This window comes from Acanthochromis polyacanthus, chromosome 3, assembly GCF_021347895.1.
Source record: "Acanthochromis polyacanthus isolate Apoly-LR-REF ecotype Palm Island chromosome 3, KAUST_Apoly_ChrSc, whole genome shotgun sequence".
NCBI lineage: Eukaryota > Metazoa > Chordata > Actinopteri > Pomacentridae > Acanthochromis > Acanthochromis polyacanthus.
Genome location: NC_067115.1, coordinates 42,631,945 through 42,650,758, shown reverse-complemented (window position 1 = coordinate 42,650,758; position 18,814 = coordinate 42,631,945). Strand labels below are relative to the sequence as shown.

General features: G+C 43.8%; 1 protein-coding gene and 1 long non-coding RNA gene across 2 annotated transcripts in view; both read left to right on the top strand.

Annotated features, from left to right (window-relative positions):
• LOC110972432 (zinc finger protein 391-like) overlaps positions 1 to 18,814 on the top strand; it is a 240,306-nt gene that overhangs the window by 164,158 nt on the left and 57,334 nt on the right. The gene's annotated exons all lie outside the window — the stretch shown is intronic.
• Positions 13,237 to 18,657, top strand: LOC127533179 (uncharacterized). Its single transcript, XR_007940942.1, has 2 exons — positions 13,237 to 14,168; positions 14,783 to 18,657. It is a non-coding gene; the product is annotated as an uncharacterized LOC127533179 (long non-coding RNA).

Here is an 18,814-nt window from a genome sequence, read left to right as displayed (position 1 = left end):
TAAAGAGACTCAAACAGAATTGCAGGGCGGCGGAAAGGAGGTGGAGGAAAAACAAAATAACCATAAATCAACAAATATTTTCCGAACAACAACAAAAATACAATAAAGCTATTCGGAATGCTTGCAATAACTACTTCTCAAAATTAATCAGTAACTACAAGAATAATCCCAGAACTCTTTTTTCAACATTTAACAAACTAATCAACCCTGATTCTAACACACCTTTTTGAACCTTCTGACTCCCTTTGTGAGGCGTTTGCAGACCACTTCAGGAGGAAGATAGACACTATCAGATGTAATATTTTATCTTCTCAGAGTAACATGGTTTTAAATGCATCTGAGTGTCTGTCTTCACCAGAGGAACCACTGGACAGTTTTGTCCTGGTCACTGCTGAGACTCTTGATAAAGTTTTCTCCTCAGTGAGGCCCACCACATGTCTTTTTGATCCTATTCCCACCAAACTTTTTAAGTCCTTTTATGATTTTTTTAGAGATGAACTTTTATACATGATGAATTGCTCCCTTCAGATGGGGGTCTTTCCTGCCGCCTTTAAAGGGGCGGTGGTGAGGCCCTTGCTGAAGAAGAGCAATTTAGATTTTAAAGATTTTAACAATTTTAGACCGGTGTCTAACTTACCATTTTTAAGCAAAATTTTAGAAAAGCTTGTTTTTATTCAGCTTAATGATTTTATTAGCACACACAATGTCCTAGAGAATTTTCAGTCTGGATTTAGAGTAAACCACAGCACCGAGACGGCCCTTTTAAAGATTTTAAATGATTTTAGACTAAATTATGATTCACATAAGCTGACAGTGTTGGTTCTACTGGATCTAAGTGCTGCCTTTGATACAGTAGACCACACTATTCTTTTAGCTCGTTTAAAACACATCGGCCTCTCTGGTGCTGTCCTCAAATGGTTTACATCTTATCTCACAGACAGGACTTTTAGGGGGAGTTTGGACACCTGTTCTTCAAGGGTTCATGGGATCACATGTGGTGTACTCCAGGGTTCGATTTTAGGTCCAGTGCTTTTTAACCTCTACATGCTCCGTCTTGGCAGTGTCATCAGGAGACACGGAGTCAACTTTCACAGCTATGCTGATGATACACAGTTGTACATCTCCGTGTCTCCTGATGACACAAGGCCAGTGGATGCACTTTTTAATTGTATTTTAGATATCAAATCATGGATGGCAGAAAGCTTTCTCCAACTTAACCAGGACAGAACTGAGGTTTTAGTCATCGGTCCTGAGCCCCTGAGAGAGAATATTTTACCCAAACTACAAGAATTTTCTTTTAATCCTTCACCACATGTGAAAAACCTGGGCGTGATTTTTGACTCTGAGCTGAATTTTATCCCACACATCAAGAACATCACCAAAATTGGTTTCTATAATCTAAAAAATATAGCCAGAGTCCGCCCCATTCTCTCTCGGGCCAACACGGAGACGCTGATGCATGCTTTTATCACCAGTCGTATTGACTATTGTAATGGCCTGCTTTCTGGTCTTCCGAAGCAGGGTATTAGAGGGTTACAACTTTTACAAAATTCAGCAGCTCGTGTCCTGACGAAGACCAGAAAGCAGGCCCACATTACACCTTTTTAAAATTGCTGCATTGGCTCGACGTGTCTTTTAGGATCAATTTTGAGGTTCTTTTAATGGTTTTTAAGTGTCTTAATGGTCTTGGGCCTTCTCATCTTTCAGAACTGTTTTTACCCTACGAACCTTCGCGGACCCTGTGCTCCTCTGGCAAGCGTCTCCTCCAAATTCCTGATGTCAGTTTAAAGACTCAGGGTGGGATATCTTTTAAGTTCTATGGCCCTAAACTCTGGAACGACTTGCCGCAGGAGCTCAGGGATGCAGAGAATGTCCATATTTTTAAGAGCAGGCTCAAGACCCACCTTTTCAATCAAGCTTTTAACTGATATTTATTTTTAGTTTAGCTTTGACTTGGTAATCGATTATCAGTCATTTATTGGTGTATGTATTATTTTATTATCTTATAATGGGTTCTATGTTTTATGTTTTATCTGCTCTTATCATTTTATCTTATTCCAGTCTTTCCTCTGAGGGAGCTCTCTGCATCGGGAGCGTGGCTCGCCTGTGGCTGTCAGGGTGCTGTGCTGTGGGTTCTTGGTGGAGGTTTGGGGGTCACTCCCACTCCTCCTCTCGGTGTCCTGTGTTGGAGCCCTGGTTGCCATGGGCGACCTGCTGCTCTCGGTGCAGACAGCTCCTTGGGTGCGTTTCCTCTTCTGGTTCATCTGTGCCCAGCCTTATATTATATTTTAATATTCATTGCATTAGTGTGTAGTCGAGGGCCAGAGGGGGGGTGGGTTTGGTTATAGTGCGACTGTGTTTTTTGTATTATATCTTTGGGTTTGGGGAAGACTGGTTAGCGGGTGGAGTGGGCGGAGTGGGATTGTTACCTCCGCCAGGAGGTTATGTAATCACCGGAGTTTGTTTGTCTGTCTGTCCGTCTGTCCGTGTGTGTGTCTGTCTGTCTGTCTGTCTGTCTGTCTGTCTGTCTGTCTGTCTGTCTGTCTGTTAACAGCATAACTCAAAAAGTCATGGACGGATTTTCACCAAATTTTTACAGGATGTCCGGAAGAGCACAAGTAAGAATCGATTAGATTTTGGAGGTGATGCGAATCACCGTCTGGATCCAGGAATTTTTTGAAGTCGAAGGACATTTGAGAAATGGCCACCTGACATGACCGTAACTCGTTGTGGAACTTTGCAAAGTCCTCGTTGCACGTTGACCCCGACGCGTTATTCATGGATTCTTTTAGGAGCGTTATGATAGCATCCAGGCTAGCTATGGACCTAGAGACCGTGTGTATAGCGATGTCCACCTCAGCTTCCTCGTTTTTGCGGATCAGTATTAGGGCATTTTCTTGGTCTGATGGATGCGTGTGAAGCAAGGTGAAAAAATGTACACCGCTCGATATCACCACATCTGTTAGGGCGCAGAGTGCTTGTACTATACTCTTGGACAGCCCGACTTGGGTTCGGATCATCGTCGTCATCGTGTTTTTTTGTCTGTTTGTTTATGTTTTTTGTCCAGTCAATTTAAGCTGTATCGTGTACCAGCTTTTTCTTCTTCTTTTCTTCTTCTTCTTCTTCGTATTCTTCTTCTTATTATTATTGTTATTATTATTATTATTATTATTAGTAGTAGTAGAAGTATTATTATTACAATAGCCAAAGTAAAACAGGAGTCTCAGGATGAGCAGTGAATTGGGGAGTCTCGAGCGTCAGTTGGCCGAACTGGCCTTACGTAACAGACCCTCGTCCTCGGCACTAGACAAGTTCATGAGAAGCCAGCGTGCGACGAAAGGTGGTAGATCGGACAAGAATGTCAATTACGAGGACTACGGGTTAGTACCGCTTCACAGAGATATTCGATCGTGGTTGTACGTGGGTGACGACCCTCAGTTGGCGGTGATTGTCAATACGTTCAGCCCATCGCTGTCCATAGAGCTCTTACTGTACAACGTTTTAGGGAACGACAGCGATAGTTCTACGCGCTTGGTCAGGTATCTGGTGGGATACTACTCGTCTGGTCGCGTAGCTGACCACCTCAAGACCACACTCAGAAACATGATCAGGTAGGCAGTCCTCGCTGGGTTTGTCCCCTGTGTGTTTGTACCCTGGAAGACTTTCAGAGGGCTGGGCGCGGGCTTGTCGGGGAAAGCGACCTTTTCTAATCTCATATCAGGAAGACAATCGACGTGTCCTGGGGCCTACATGGAGGAGGAGGAGGAGGACGCCGCGAACCGTACGAGTTGCAACCCATCCCGATACGGGCACAGAAGCAGATTGCGTCGGACGCGGCACTTTCGGTCCATACCGAACGGTCTCAGTCCACCCGCTGCCATGCGCGAGGCTCAACACGAACTGGACGCACACGCCGACACCTTACCCTCCGTCTTAGAGGTTCCTTTGAGTGCACTGTCCGACACCGTAAAGATGTTGATGGCTAATTCGATTCCGAAGAATCTGATATCAGTCGTCTGTAAGATCATAGGAAACTGGATAAGTCACGACGTTAGCCTCAGGCGGGATCCCGTGAAGGAAACGGAGCTCAAAATTGCAACCGTAGCTCTGTGGGGCGTGATGAAAACGTTCAAGCACGGTCGCTGTCCGGTAGTACCTGAATGTCGAGCATCGACCTGTATAGCGTTCTACGACAGAGACACAGGAGTGGTTACGGCCGCGGTAGACGGAGTGCTCTACACTCACATTTCGACATGGGACAGTTGCTGGACCGCGGGATCCGAATTGGCTACGTTGGCGAAACGAGTGCACGCCGTCGTGAAAAACTGGGCCACTCTGTTTGAAAGGATAATCACCGGGGTGACGGAGGCTTCCGCCAGGCAGCTGTACACCAGCACCGGAGCTGGCTGCCCGTCTCTAATGCATCTCGCCGATGTCATGGACACTGGACAACCTGTCTCGATTCATGACCGACGACTACCAGACGGACATGTTTGGCCTGAAGGTGGCCGGGTTGCGACCGCCCTCGGGTAGAACCGCCAGAGGGAGAGAGGCTCGCGAGCACAGCTCGGAGCTCAGCCTCAAACGCTGGGACGTGACGCGCGTCGCGTCTCCGGGTTCGCGTTTGACATGCGTGTTGTCCCAGCATGATTTTGCCGTTCTGGACGTCTCGGATTTGCCATTGTCGTTAGCTGGGTAGTCGGCGGTGGCTGGAAATCTCAGCTCGGTGCCCAGCACGGGTGGTTTCTTCTGCGAGACACGAGGGGTGGTCTCTCTGCTCAGCGGCCGTAGGCTTACCGCCGCTTTATTACGGAAAACGTCCTTCATTCCTTTTGGTCTACGGCAGATCCTGTTTGCAGATGTGTTTTGTTTTGTGGCTTTAATAAAGCTGCGTTGCACATCATTCCTGTTTGCACGTGTGTGTTTCGGCGCTCCAATAAAGGCGCACTGTAGGCGACATTGGCGTCACCTATTTGACAATTTTGTGTCCCGCCTCGACCCGGAAAACCGTCTGCGAACTGCATCGCTGCCCCGGGTCTCGGATAATATCTGCTCCCCTGTCACGTCCTCAACACGGAGCTCTTGTCCATTGCAGACGGCCTCGTGAAAGTACACCGAGGCCATCTCCATTAGGGCGTCCAGGTGATCGACCGCGGACGCCACGAGCGAGGGTTCGCCCTCCGGGGCTATAACAGAATCGCTCAGGGGTAGATCGTCGATTGTTACGCAGACAAGCTTGTTCGTGAGATCGAGCCGTTCCCTTTGTCATTCACAGTGGTTCCAAGCTGAGTTCTGTAAGCTCGGCGAACGAGACCCTGGCCCTGAACATCTTTCTGGTCCATGGCGCGAGCTGGGTACACAAAGCGGCTTCGATGTAGACGCCCCTCGTCCTCAAGGTCTCCAGAAACACATTTACTTTCTGAACGGGTGACACTCTGCCACTTGCAAAGCGTTTGTGTTTGTCGGTCACTTTGTACCGAGAAAACACGGGCATTCCGTTCACCGTCGTAACCCTCACTAGATAGTCCAACGTAACCAGTTCGTCGCTTATGACATCAAGCCGACCGCGAGGACGCTCGAATTCACTCTCCGATGAGGGTCACTCGGGTGGCAAAAAATCTGAACTCGGGTGACCCGTTTCGTCGAGCGAGCTCCGTGATTTGTAGGAGTAAGAGAAAATGGTCGCTTTTAATTTCGGGCTGTCAGCTCGTTTACTATACCGCGGAACGTGATGTCCAAAGCCTCTGAGAACTCGGTCTCGGAAAGGAGATGTTTGAGGTTCAGCTCCGTTAGACAGTTACCGATTTCGCACATACTGCGGCGGTCGCGAGGTTTGTAAATAGGCTCGGTCCAGCCTGACGCCTCGTCCACCACCCACTTCCCTCTCTGCGACCTGTCCATTATTTGCTTTCGAGCAGGGACCGTATTGCCCCGGGATCCGATCTCCAGAAGCACATGTTTCAAGTAGTCCGAGCTCCGAAATTCTGCTGCGCAACAGGGACACGCGACCGGACGACGGCGGATTCCCAACAATCCACCACCGGGTCCATTGGTGTCATCCTCGTCTTCTTCTTCTTCGTCTATCAACCTTGTCGCTAACTCACGGGGGATCGTGAACTCCGCGGTCTCCACGTAGCCCGATTCGGCATTCGTGCACATCGCTGCGGTCTCAGGGATTGCTTTCATGTATCCGAACAGGGACCCCGTTTGAGTGTAAAGGAATCGCCATTCTCCGTCGAAATCCTTAGAAATGGTCGTCCGCGGCCGTGCAACTTCGTTCTTTGTGGTCCATCATTCAAGTTTACGTGTATAATCCTCTATGGACCGAAGTAGCTCGGCGGAGTTCTCGATCCACTCTTTCAGTTGAGTGGTGTGCGCTCGTATCTTAACTTCAGCCCTGACGCTGGTGGCCGATCGCCCCGTCGAAATCAAGGCCGATTCGAAATGTGTATTCACTAGGCCCCACACACGTACAAGCGCTTTGCGTGACATGGCGCGCCACTGTCCTCCCAAAAAACAATGTTCGTATGCCTTTTGTTACTATGAAAGAGGGCACGCAGAGGTGTCAGCGTATCACTAATACCGTGTTAGGCTGTGCATATAGGTGCATTGTGACCACAGTGGACCTCTTGTATATGAACATGACCCATTTTCTACGCTTGTGAGAGGACCCAGGTGGGGTGGGGTGAGGAAGACTGGTAACCTTGGGTATCGATACGGTCACGCATCTTTCAGGTGCAATGGCCTTACATGACCGAGGTTTGTCGTGAGGGAGGTGTCCCCTCTGTACGTTGTGACCACGGTAGCTGTTCGTGGTCGGTATCATCCTTTTTGTCGCCAACCTGAATGCTTCGGCGGAACAGACCTTCCGTCAGAGAGGACCTACACGTGTTACACATGTTAAGCTGTGCATATAGACGCACTGTGACCACAGTGGACCTCTTGTATATGAACGTGACCCATTTTCTGCGCTCGTGAGAGGACCCGGGTGGGGTGGGGTGAGGAAGACTGGTAACCTTGGGTATCTGTGTAGTTGTTGTTGTTGTATAAACAAAGCAATAATAAAAAGAACAACGTTTGACTCAACATGGTTGACACGTTTTTTTTATTTCATCATGTATGCATGCAACAGCAAAACTGTGGCTCCGCAGTCTATATAAAATATTGAAACACATGCATGTTACGCATACACACACACACACACACACACACACACATTATTATCATTATTATTGTAGGAATACTGTGAAGGCCTCTGGAATTCCTCAGCTGATCAAACTCAGATAAGCTCTCTCTCTTCAGCTCTGACCAATACTCATTACTACTGGAGGAAGATTGGAACAGTGTTTTTCTGTGTATGTTTCATCCACAGGAAGATGGAGTCTCTTCTGAACATTTAAACACCTGAAATAACTCTTCTTTTTTGTTTAAAAGACAATGACGTTCACTTTTATGCCATGCATGTTTTGTTTAACCAACTTTCAGGCTAAAACCTCATTTTCACTGGCATGCTCTCTCTGGTCCCGTCTCTGACTCTCACCACAGGATCAGATAACAGCCATAAAACTTTTACGACCTGCTGAATGAGAAGAACACAGACAAAGAGCCACATTCTCTTCAACTGAACTTAAACAAAGAATATTTGCAAAATTCATATTTCTGATATGTATTTTGAATTTTCAAGTTCACCAAAGTGACAGGAAGGACTTCACCTCCAACAGATTTGAAATGGACCATTCTATGTCTGATAGAACCAGAATTATTGATTTTTGAGGTTTAATGTGATTTCTCCTTTTTCCCTTATTAATCTCTGAATTTTCTCTTATTTAGGTTGAATGATGACCATTGTATTTACTTATTACCAAATGTCTGACTTTTTATTATATTTTCACTGTGATATATATTTTAATATCCAAAAGAACTTAAACATATAGCTCTGAATCGAATAATTCACATAATTTTACACACGTGTTTCCCTTTTACACAACTGAAATATGGTGAGATAGACAGACCATGTTTTGCGTGTTTAATATCATATTTTAACAGACTTCTAGATCTTTCCCTCTTCTCTACCTCTCTGTGAGAACAAAGGAACTGCTGTTGCTAGGAGACTCGTGCCGAAAGTTCCTTTCTCCGCCTCTAAAAACGCCCCTAGACCTCCGACCTTTAAAAAGGCTGGACAGAGCACTGTCCACTCTCTTCTCTCTTCCCCTTTTCCTCCCTTGGGAATCCATGACGGAGATTCCCATTATTTTCTTAAGTAAAGCGCGTTTTTTCTATCTTTGAAATTCCCTCATCACCAAACTTTAACTATTTATCTGTTAATATTTTTGTAACTGAAGGAGACATTTTCGCTCATTTTTAAGCCGACTTTTATTCGTTTTCATCTGAAGAACCGATTAAGCACCAGCATTTATTTTCTTAATTTGAGCAGTTTTTCCTCAAACATCCATTTTTCTTGGCTAAAGCCTGAGAGTCCTAGTTTTAATTCAAGTGATGTTCCATCAAACGAAACCCGGCGCCATGCAGCTGTGACCACCGGAGCTCTGCTGAATCAGACCTCTTATCAACGGACCGATCTCCTTATGCAGGATGACCACTGCCGCCACTGACGGACACAGCATCCGGGAAGCTAAGACGTCCCGGCTTGCTGTGAAACCATCTCCAGGCTCCTCTGCGTCCCAGTAAAGTCCAGCTGAGTTTGCTCTGATTCGATCTTCTGGGTTGATTACTAATCACTTGATTAATTCATTCATTTAATCAGTTTATTCTTTTACAAACAAGTAGAATTCTTAATCCAAATTACCGGTTACCTCGTCGAGTTAGCTCTGGCTAATCCTCACCATATTTCCTTCTCTCTCACACACCCACACATCTACACACACCTACGCACATTATACTGACGCACGCACACACACACACACACGTAGACATGCACGCACATATACACACATCATATCTGCCTTGTATATAGTTCACTTGTCATTATTTTCATAGAATAGCAAATAAATACTTTCATTTAGACCAAAGTACAGTTTTGAGTGTTTCATTGTGCAAGAATGTGGTCCCTTTAATGAGAATTCAAATCTTTTTGATATGAGACTGATCAAAATTTGATTTAATAATTTTTATGTTATGAATATTAATTATTAATTCCTTACATAAGTAAGGTGGTGCCCCAATTATTAATAACGAGAGCAAAATTAATTACGTAGTACGCCTACATTATGTTGACAGCGATCTCAGTCAGGGTCCTCGAATCCGTAGTAGGTCTCATTGTCAAACACTGTCGATTGTCGATACGGTCGCGCATCTTTGCTCGTTTCAGGTGCAATGGCCTTACATGACCGAGGTTTGTCGTGAGGGAGGTGTCCCCTGTGTACCTTGTGACCACGGCAGCTGTTCGTGGTCAGTATCATCAACCTGAACGCTTCAGCAGGACCGACATTCTGTCAGAGAGGACCTACACGTGTTAGGCTGTGCATATAGGTGCACTGTGACCACAGTGGACCTCATGTATACAGCCATGGCCATAAGTTTGGACACAGCATGACTTACTATGTCTGTTTTGATGTCTATTACAGAACATAACTAATATTTTTTGACAGCACCAGTTTAATTAGTCAACAAATCAACAAGGGATATAATATTATCAATAAATTCCAACAATTGGAACAACTTTGTTCCCAAAACATAATAATAGAAGAAAATAACAAAAAAATGCAGTACTTTCACAACCGAATTTGGTAAGAATAACAAAATGACACCAAACTCTTTTGATGTTTTTTTTAAATATGAAACTTAATATAGTTCTCAGGAGTTGTGTACTGTATTGTAAGTGACAATTTTGTGGTATTTTCTAAGATTCACAAGCGTCATGGTACTTGTGTCCAAACTTATGGCCATGGCTGTATGAACGTGACCCATTTTCTGCGCTCGTGAGAGGACCCGGATGGGGTGGGGTGAGGAAGACTGGTAACCTTGGGTATCTTTGTTGTTGTATAAACAAAGCAATAATAAAAAGAACAACGTTTGACTCAACATGGTTGACACGTTTTTTTATTTCGTCATGTATGCATGCAACAGCAAAACTATGGCTACGCAGTCTATATAAAATATTGAAACACATGCATGTTACACATATTGTTGATCCTCAGGGCCAGAGACCCCCTAATTAACTTACTCAGCTGTCTGGGAATCACTGGACCAGCTCTCCATCTCACGGGTCCGGTTCTACTGCCCTCTGAGATCTAGCTCAGAGGGATGCTGCAGAACTTTTAAGCTGGTAGACGAGGAGAATTCGCCTAGTTGTCTCACTGCCTTCATCCAGACGCCTATCCCTGCTTCCTCTGATAATTAATTTAACCGAGTAGCCACTTCGGTATAGTTAAACTGAACTACCAGACACGCCTGTTAATGGCAGCTTCTCCTCTAATGGATCTTGCAATTGGAAAGTTGCTAGGTTTAATTCAGAGATGTGGACATATAGACAACCTCTAGGATATGTTTACATTAATGATTAGGTAACCTTTCAGAACCTCTACTATTATTATGCATGCTGTAATCTGACTTTTTACACCCAGAGCTAGATATATAAGTATTTTTTCAGGGATGAAAACAGCACTTGCAACTTGTTGTCTTTAATTGCAGAATGATGCTGTATTAAAATATAGTTTAGCAGGGCACAAGCATAGCCAATAAATCATTCAGACAAATAATCAAACATTAGATAATATTCAATTCACTCATCCTAACTCCTAACTGGTATTATGCTTTCCTAAAGAAGAGTAAGAATCACCCACAATATGTAATTTGGAGGGAGTAGAGCAGCACGGTGTGGCCACACCCGGCTGCTCACCTGAGACCCGACAGGAACCCAGGGGGAAGCTGGAAAGAGTGTGATCCAGATTTCAGATCTGCATGTATCCAATTTTGCTGTTTGGGCCAATAAAAATTTTGTTGTAATCCACTCTGGTGCTATTCCTGTTATTCCTTTGGAAATAGTAGATTCTGGTAATACCTCTTCCAACATTGTTACGTATATCCAGATCACAGTCCTGTAATCCTCCAACGATGCAGAGAAAGCATTTCTTTTAATCCATAATTGCATCAGAACAGTAACTCCTTTGCAGACCAAGTTATTCCACTCATCCAAAGTTACGTGGTAATCCTCTCCGGTGCTCAGACTAATGTCTGGATTGCAGCAGGTGACTACCCCACAACGACTCCCAAAAAGTCCTTCCAACAGGTGTAATTTATACATCACAACTCTCCTTACTTTGCATACGTGTTGACAACACACCTTAATTTGCATAAGCAAGTTCCAGCACATGTCCACCCCCCTCCTCACATGTGCACTTCCCCATATCTCGACCTCGTGGCCCTTCCGTGTCCTAGAAGAACCGAACCCCCACCCCCCCCCCACCCCCCCCCACCCCCCACCATTTAGCCCAGACTTGAACTTTCTATTAATACTTGTTTTTGTTCCATTCAACACTCAGGCCTCTAGTCGGGAAATGGAAGAAGCTGAGATCAGCGTCTTATGTTCGCTGACCCCTGCACTGCACATTTCTACACAGTGCACACAGACTTACGAAAAATTCCCCATAAATATATACATAGCTTATTAACCTCTAAGGGCAACTTATAATACTAACCTATCTTAGCTCTTTGATTACTCATTAATGCAGTAATCCCTTATTCCCCCAGGGTGATCAAACTCTTCTGTAAACATCTTTATTTCACAGTAATCAGAACCTTAAAAGCATTCTCAGTTATATAGTGACTGTAAACCCCAACCTTTTGACCCATCCTGTAATCTAGGCCCTCACTGCTCCCAGAGAGGTACTGCCCTCAAGTGGTCACTTTTAATACAAGGGTTTAGGAATGCATTTGATAAACACAATTACTCCTCTCTTTCTGACTCCTATCAGACCAGTATTTATTGTTCAACATTAAAGAATATAAAAAGGATACTTTTAAAGAACAATCAACTTATTAAAATGTATAAAGAATTAAGAAATTAAAAAGACATTCTTCAAAAATAATCAACCCATCATTCATTCTTCTGAATGAGGAATGAATGACGCATTCATCTGATTTCTACACTTGTTTCAAAATTAAAGAAGATAAAAAGTAATAATGTATTCGGTTAATTCACACATTCATTAGGTCATAGCATATTGCATTATAAATCAAGGGTTATAATATACCGTGCTCTCTCATTCTGCTGCCACTCCTTCATAACTCCATCTTTATGGCTGACCAGGGATCCCATATCCATGACCACGAATATTGACAATATACACACTACATGACCGAGGTTTGTCGTGAGGGAGGTGTCCCCTCTGTACGTTGTGACCACGGCAGCTGTTCGTGGTCGGTATCATCCTTTTTGTCGCCAACCTGAACACTTCGGCGGGACCGACCTTCTGTCAGAGGGGACCTACACGTGTTAGGCTGTGCATGTACGCGCACTGTGACCACAGTGGACCTCTTGTATATGAACGTGACCCATTTTCTGCGCTCGTGAGAGGACCCGGGCGGGGTGGGGTGAGGAAGACTGGTAACCTTGGGTATCTGTGTTGTTGTTGTTGTTGTTGTATAAACAAAGCAATAATGAAAATAACAACGTTTGACTCAACATCGTTGACCCGTTCTTTTATTTCATCATGTATGCATGCTACAGCAAAACTATGGCTACGCAGTCTATATAGAATATTGAAACACGTGCATGTTACACATATAGACATTACGTGACCGAGGTTTGTCGCGAGGGAGGTGTCCTTCTGTACGTTGTGACCACGGCAGCTGTTCGTGGTCGGATCTCATCCTTTATGTCGCCAACCTGAACGCTTCGGCGGGACTGACCTTCCATCAGAGGGGACCTACACGTGTTAGGCTGTGCATGTACACGCACTGTAACCACAGTGGACCTCTTGTATATGAACATGACCCATTTTCTGCGCTCGTGAGAGGACCCGGGCGGGGTGGTGCATGATACACATATACATACTACATGACCGAGGTTTGTCGCGAGGGAGGTGTCCCTCTGTACGTCATTCAAGATATATGGAAATCTCTCCATGATGTAATATCGTCCAGCTCCGTCAACATAGATTTCTGGTCCTTTCAAAATATTCAAGTTGGGGTAATTCTTAAGAATAATTTTAAAAAATGAATTTTTAGTGAAGAATTTGATCATTTTCACAAAACACTATATTCACAAGTGTCGCTACGCTAAGTCCCGCCTTCATGGACTGCTCTTAAAAATGAAATCTCCTTAGTTCAACAGTGTCTAAAACATATAAATACTCCCCTTGCAGTCAAATTGTATAATCTGATTACAACTGTTAATTTATCCTGAACCCCTTGTATTGGTTAACATAATCTCCCTTCCTCACTCATTAGTTAGTTATTTATTTGTTTTTCATTCATTTGATTATTTATCCCTCATTCATTATATTTGTTATTATTTTCTTTTATTTTTTCCTCTATGAAATCTTAATTTAATAGAAGGTGTGAATGTTTTCAATTTTTGATGTACTTATGTATACATTTGAGTTTGTTGTGTTCTTGTTAAATAAAGAAAGAAAAAAAATAAAAATTTTGCTACAACAAAAAACATCTGCCTATGGAGTGCAGCCTGTTTGAGGAGCAAAGAACACAGCTATATGCCAAGTTGTCACACGAGGGAAAGAAATCAATTACAATGAGGAGTCCCCTTAATCCGAGAGAGGACCAGGCGAGGACGGTGAACGCAATCCTTCATTTTGTTAATTCCACAGGATTACATCTTTGGAAGTAGGAATGGTCTGAATTCTGCATTCTCACCCTGACCTGTGAGTGGCAGCAATGTGCCGCAAGGCATCCAGCCTGCCGAAAATTTACAAGAAGAAGAAGAAGAAGAAGTAGTAGACATGCATGCGCACTCACGTACTGCTGAATGATAGCAGGCAGCCGGGCCGCATACCCATAGATACCGGTGGAAGAGCGGCGTACCACCACCCGATCTTTTCGTGGTACTGCGTTCCGCGACCAGATCTTTTGCCGGAACGAAGTACGGGACCGTTCCGGCTTACTTTCACCCCTGCTTTTAACTGGAAGATGTGTATTTTCGCCATCTAACGTTGGAGCGTCAAGTTGCTGCTGCGCTGAGCGCATCCGCGGTACGTCCGGTTACACAATAAGAGCATGTCTATGCATATATATTAAGGATATTTTATTTTGAAAGGCCAAAGAGGAAGTAGATGTTAATATATGCCGAAAAGCGGCAGTATGTGTGTTCGACGATGATTGTGGATAAGTTTATAGATATAGAGCTTTAGTTTACATTTAGGCTACTTCACAATGTAAAAAATGATCAACATGAAGTACCTCCATGAAATAATGCCGAGGTCTTACCTGTTTGAACAATGTTTTTATATTTCATCTTAAGCTGCTGCGCTTCTCCCCAGCGTGATTTCACCTAAATGAAATAACTTAACAGGCTACCATTCAGACAGTTTTTCTCTGTAATATCATTACGATTACAAAGGACTACATTTAAACTTACGCATTGATCCGGCCAGCAGTGTTCTCCACGCCGTCTCTCTCTCTTTTGCAGCTGCAGCGGTGTTGCACTTCTTTCTAAAAACGTGTTCAAACTCACCATATGAGCGCGTTCAAAATTTCCAGTTCAAAAACGCAGCCTTTCGCTTCCCCATTGCCATGATGACTCGATGAACACCATTAGTTCGACTGTTGTCTGACCCTCTCTCTCTCTCTCTCTCTCTCTCTCTAGGATCTCGATGTCTGTTTATATGCTCCTGCCACCAATCACAGCCCTCTGTGATGACCCTCCTGCCCATAGCAGTTTTCTCCAACCCCATCCGTCTCATGACACATTTCCCATCCCCAACCGTCCAGTTTCCCCATCCAGCGGGCCCTACAGCAGATGTCCCCATCCAGCCAGTTCCTGTCACCAATCACAGCCCCACAGACGTTTTCCCCAACCGTCCAGTTTTCCCCATCCATCCAGCTGACTCTCTCTCTCTCTCTCTCTCTCTCTCACACACACACACACACACACACACACACACACACACACACACACACACACACACACACACACACACACACACACAGGCTGGGCTCCTGCGGGATGGAACCGCTGTCAGCACTCTGATAGATGGCCACACACCGGTGAATTCCCCCAGGAGCACCTGGCCTCACTGCAGGCACAGACTGAGAGACAGCAGCAACACACACACTGATACTTAACAGTGCAGCACGCTTATTGTGAAATGTTTTGACACAATAGAACACTGTGTTGTTTTACTCAATGTAATGCACTTTTGTTATCGTTTCTCGCTCAATGCAATGCATGTGTGTTTGTTGTTAAAAAAAAAAAACACTATTCACAAAAGCTTACATAGTGCATTTTTGCGTGTGAGCAATCGTTCATACCAGTGTTGTTATTGTTAATTGTTTGTAGGTTAGGATCACTGTTGAACTGTAGAGTGTCTGTGCAAGTTAAAACTTGCAAGTGATCCATATAAACTACTCTGAGTCTGAATTATCTGTTTATGTCAAGATGATATCACAAGATGTTAATTAAATCCACAAGAGATGGAATACCTTTGGGAAGACATTTGGGTTTCAGATAAAAAGATGAATATGACACAAAAGTTCAGAATGCCAGCTTTTATTTCATGGTTTTTACATCAAGAGGTGTTAAACAACCCAGGCAAGATGACCTTTTCTTTGAGCCCACCCACTTTTCAAGTGAATAAAAGTAGTGGAACATTTGACTGATGGCTGTTTCTAGTTTCCCAGGTGTTGCTTTTTAGATCGATTGCAGAGACATTAAATAGTTCTTGTTTTTGGCTTTGGGTTTCACCTGTGAAAACTGCCTTTTCTGTTAAACAAACATGAAGACCAGAGAGCTGTCTATGGGAGAAAAGCAAACCATTTTGAAGCTGAGAGAAGAGGGAAAATCGATCAGAGCTATTGCACAAACATTGGGCATAGCCACTACAACAATTTGGAATTCTGAACTTTTGTGTCATATTCATCTTTTTATCTGAAACCCAAAAGAGAACTATCAGTAACATACCTCTGTATAAAACTTAAACTACCATTTGGATAAATCTTTGGAGTGTTGCCTACTTGCAATTACAAGGTCTGTTGTGGTGTGAAGGGGCCAAAAGATTTTTTTTTTAAAAAGACACAAAAGAGAACTAAATAATCTCATATATGTGTATATATATATATATATATATATATATGTATGCATCCATGACCTTTTATACCACCGTTTTACAAGCATCTACTTTGTTTCTGTTGGCTGAGCAGAAGTCTATGTTAGTTTAAATAGGCTTAATTATTTAACAGGACATGATATGGATGCAGACATTTAGGCTGTGTGGATAAAACAACTGCACAGTCAAACAGCCACTTAATATTTAGGCTACTTTACAATGTAAAACATGACCAACATGAAGTACCTCCATGAGATAATGCCGAGGTCTGACCTGTTTGAACAATGTTTTTATATTTCATCTTAAGCTGCTGCCCCGTCGGGATTTCGCCTCAATGAAATAACTTACTAGGCTGCCATTCAGACAGTTATTCCCAGTAATATTATTACGATTACAAAAGACTACATTTAAACTTACGCATTGATCCGGGCAGCAGTGTTCTCCACGCCGTCTCTCTCTCTTTTGCAGCTGCAGCGGTGTTGCACTTCTTTCTAAAAACGTGATCAAACTCACCATATGAGCGCGTTAAAAACTTCCATTTCAAAAACGCAGCCTTTCGCTTCCCCGTTTCCATGGTGACTCGTCGAATCGGGGTTCCATTGATGCTGTCTTTTCACAGTTGCGGTGCACGCGCGTAACTCCGGGTCAAACTACTCCGAGTTGATTAAACCAACTCATATCAGCCGTTGTGAAACCGAAAACTCAGTTTTCTATCTCAGAGTACATCAACTCAGAGTTGCGGAAGAAACTCAGAGTTTCTTGAACCTGCTTCGTGAAACAGGCCCCTGGTCACCCTCCATAGAGGAGTGGTCTGACCATGTGTTTCCTTTTATTCAGTTCTTTTGTCTCTTTTTTACTATTCCTGGAGAAGTCAAACAGAAGTCAATTCATGTTTGTTTTAATCTTCCAGTTATCTCCATTCAATGTTTATCATTCAAAAATAATAGTTGACTTTTATTTCCCTTTTTTGCTTCATATTTCATGACTTTTCCTGATTTGATGGGACAACTTATTAAGCATGAAATTATCATGGTGATATTTTTTCAGTGTGCTGAACACGTATTGCAGCGTTGGTGTTCCTCTGGGGGCAATCTGAGCCCAAACTATTTAAAATTGTCTCTGTGAGACCGAACATCTCCACAAAGCAGAGTTCACACTTTTCAGTTGATCCAGAACAGGAGTGAGGAAAACAACTATTCTCACCTGGGGCCTCATTTATAAAGCTTGCGTACGCACAAAACAGGGCAAAGGTCCAGTTTACGCAAAGGTTGTGATTTATAAAAACAAACTTGGCGTGAGAATGTGCGCACGGTGCGCCAACCTTGATTCTTGATGCTACTTTACGCACAAAACAGGGCGTAAATCACAAACTTTGCGTAGAAAGTGACGTACGCTGTGTACGTTGTGATTTCTAAAAACAAACTTGACGTGAGAATGTGCGCACCTGTGCGCCAACTTTGATGCTTGCTTAAGCACATTTTGGAGACAGAGGGAACGGCAGTGCCGGAGGATGAAGTGGCGAATTGAAACCAGACTGATCTCAAACCTTTATTGTTATCACATATTAGACTTGTAGAGCCGGATAATCATAAACCCTCATTGTAGTAGATGTTCCTATAGTGCGCCATTCGGCCGACGACTGTATTTGCAGAACTATGTTCATATATTAACAGGAGCGGATTGAACGTTATTTCATTCGGTCGTTTGACCGAAGGGCCGGTATCTGGGGCCGGTGCGGTGATCTTTATTAAATAATTTTGTTTACTAATCACCCGGCGCCTGTATGGCTCATCCATTTGTAGGGGTGGTCTCCGACGCAGTGGGTCGGGTTCGATTCCTGCCCGCGGCACTTTTATGCATGTCTTCCTACTCTTCTCCCCATTTCCTGTCACTCTTCACTGCAACTATCACAGTAAAAAGGCAAAAAAAAAAAGTAAAGAATTTTGTTTATTTATCCGCATGCGGCCGAATGGGATGAGCGTCCAAACATTAATCAGCCCTGTACAGGCACACAGGCACACATGCTTCACACCACAACTCCCGAGTGAAGATGAATTTCTCTATGTGAACCGAAAAAATGCACATTCAATCAGTGTGCAAATTATTTGTACATCGGACATGATCATAACAAATTTAGTGGCAGGGTGGCCTGGGTCACACATGATTCATTCATTCTGACGCACAGCAGTGAAAAGACTGCCGGTGTCGTGCCAAAGTAGTTACCCCCGACAGAAAATGTATCCCCTGCCGCGGGAGCGCATGCATTCGGAAGGGTGGAGTTATAATTCCGTGTTTAGATATCAGCGTAGTTTATTAATAAAACAAAACTTGGATTGTTACGATCATGATTTGATTGTCAAACATGTTTGGTAATGCAGCACGTGACATTTCTGTCTAAATAAATGCTTTTGCTATACATGGCGTGTTGCTCAGTTAATAGTATTCATCGCACTGCCTAACAATGTCTTTTCCTTCTCCTTTTTGTAATAAAGTGTAATGTTGCTACTCGATCACCCTGCTAACTAAACGTAGGCTCAATACCTTCTGGGTGGGAACTAGATTCAAACGCTCTG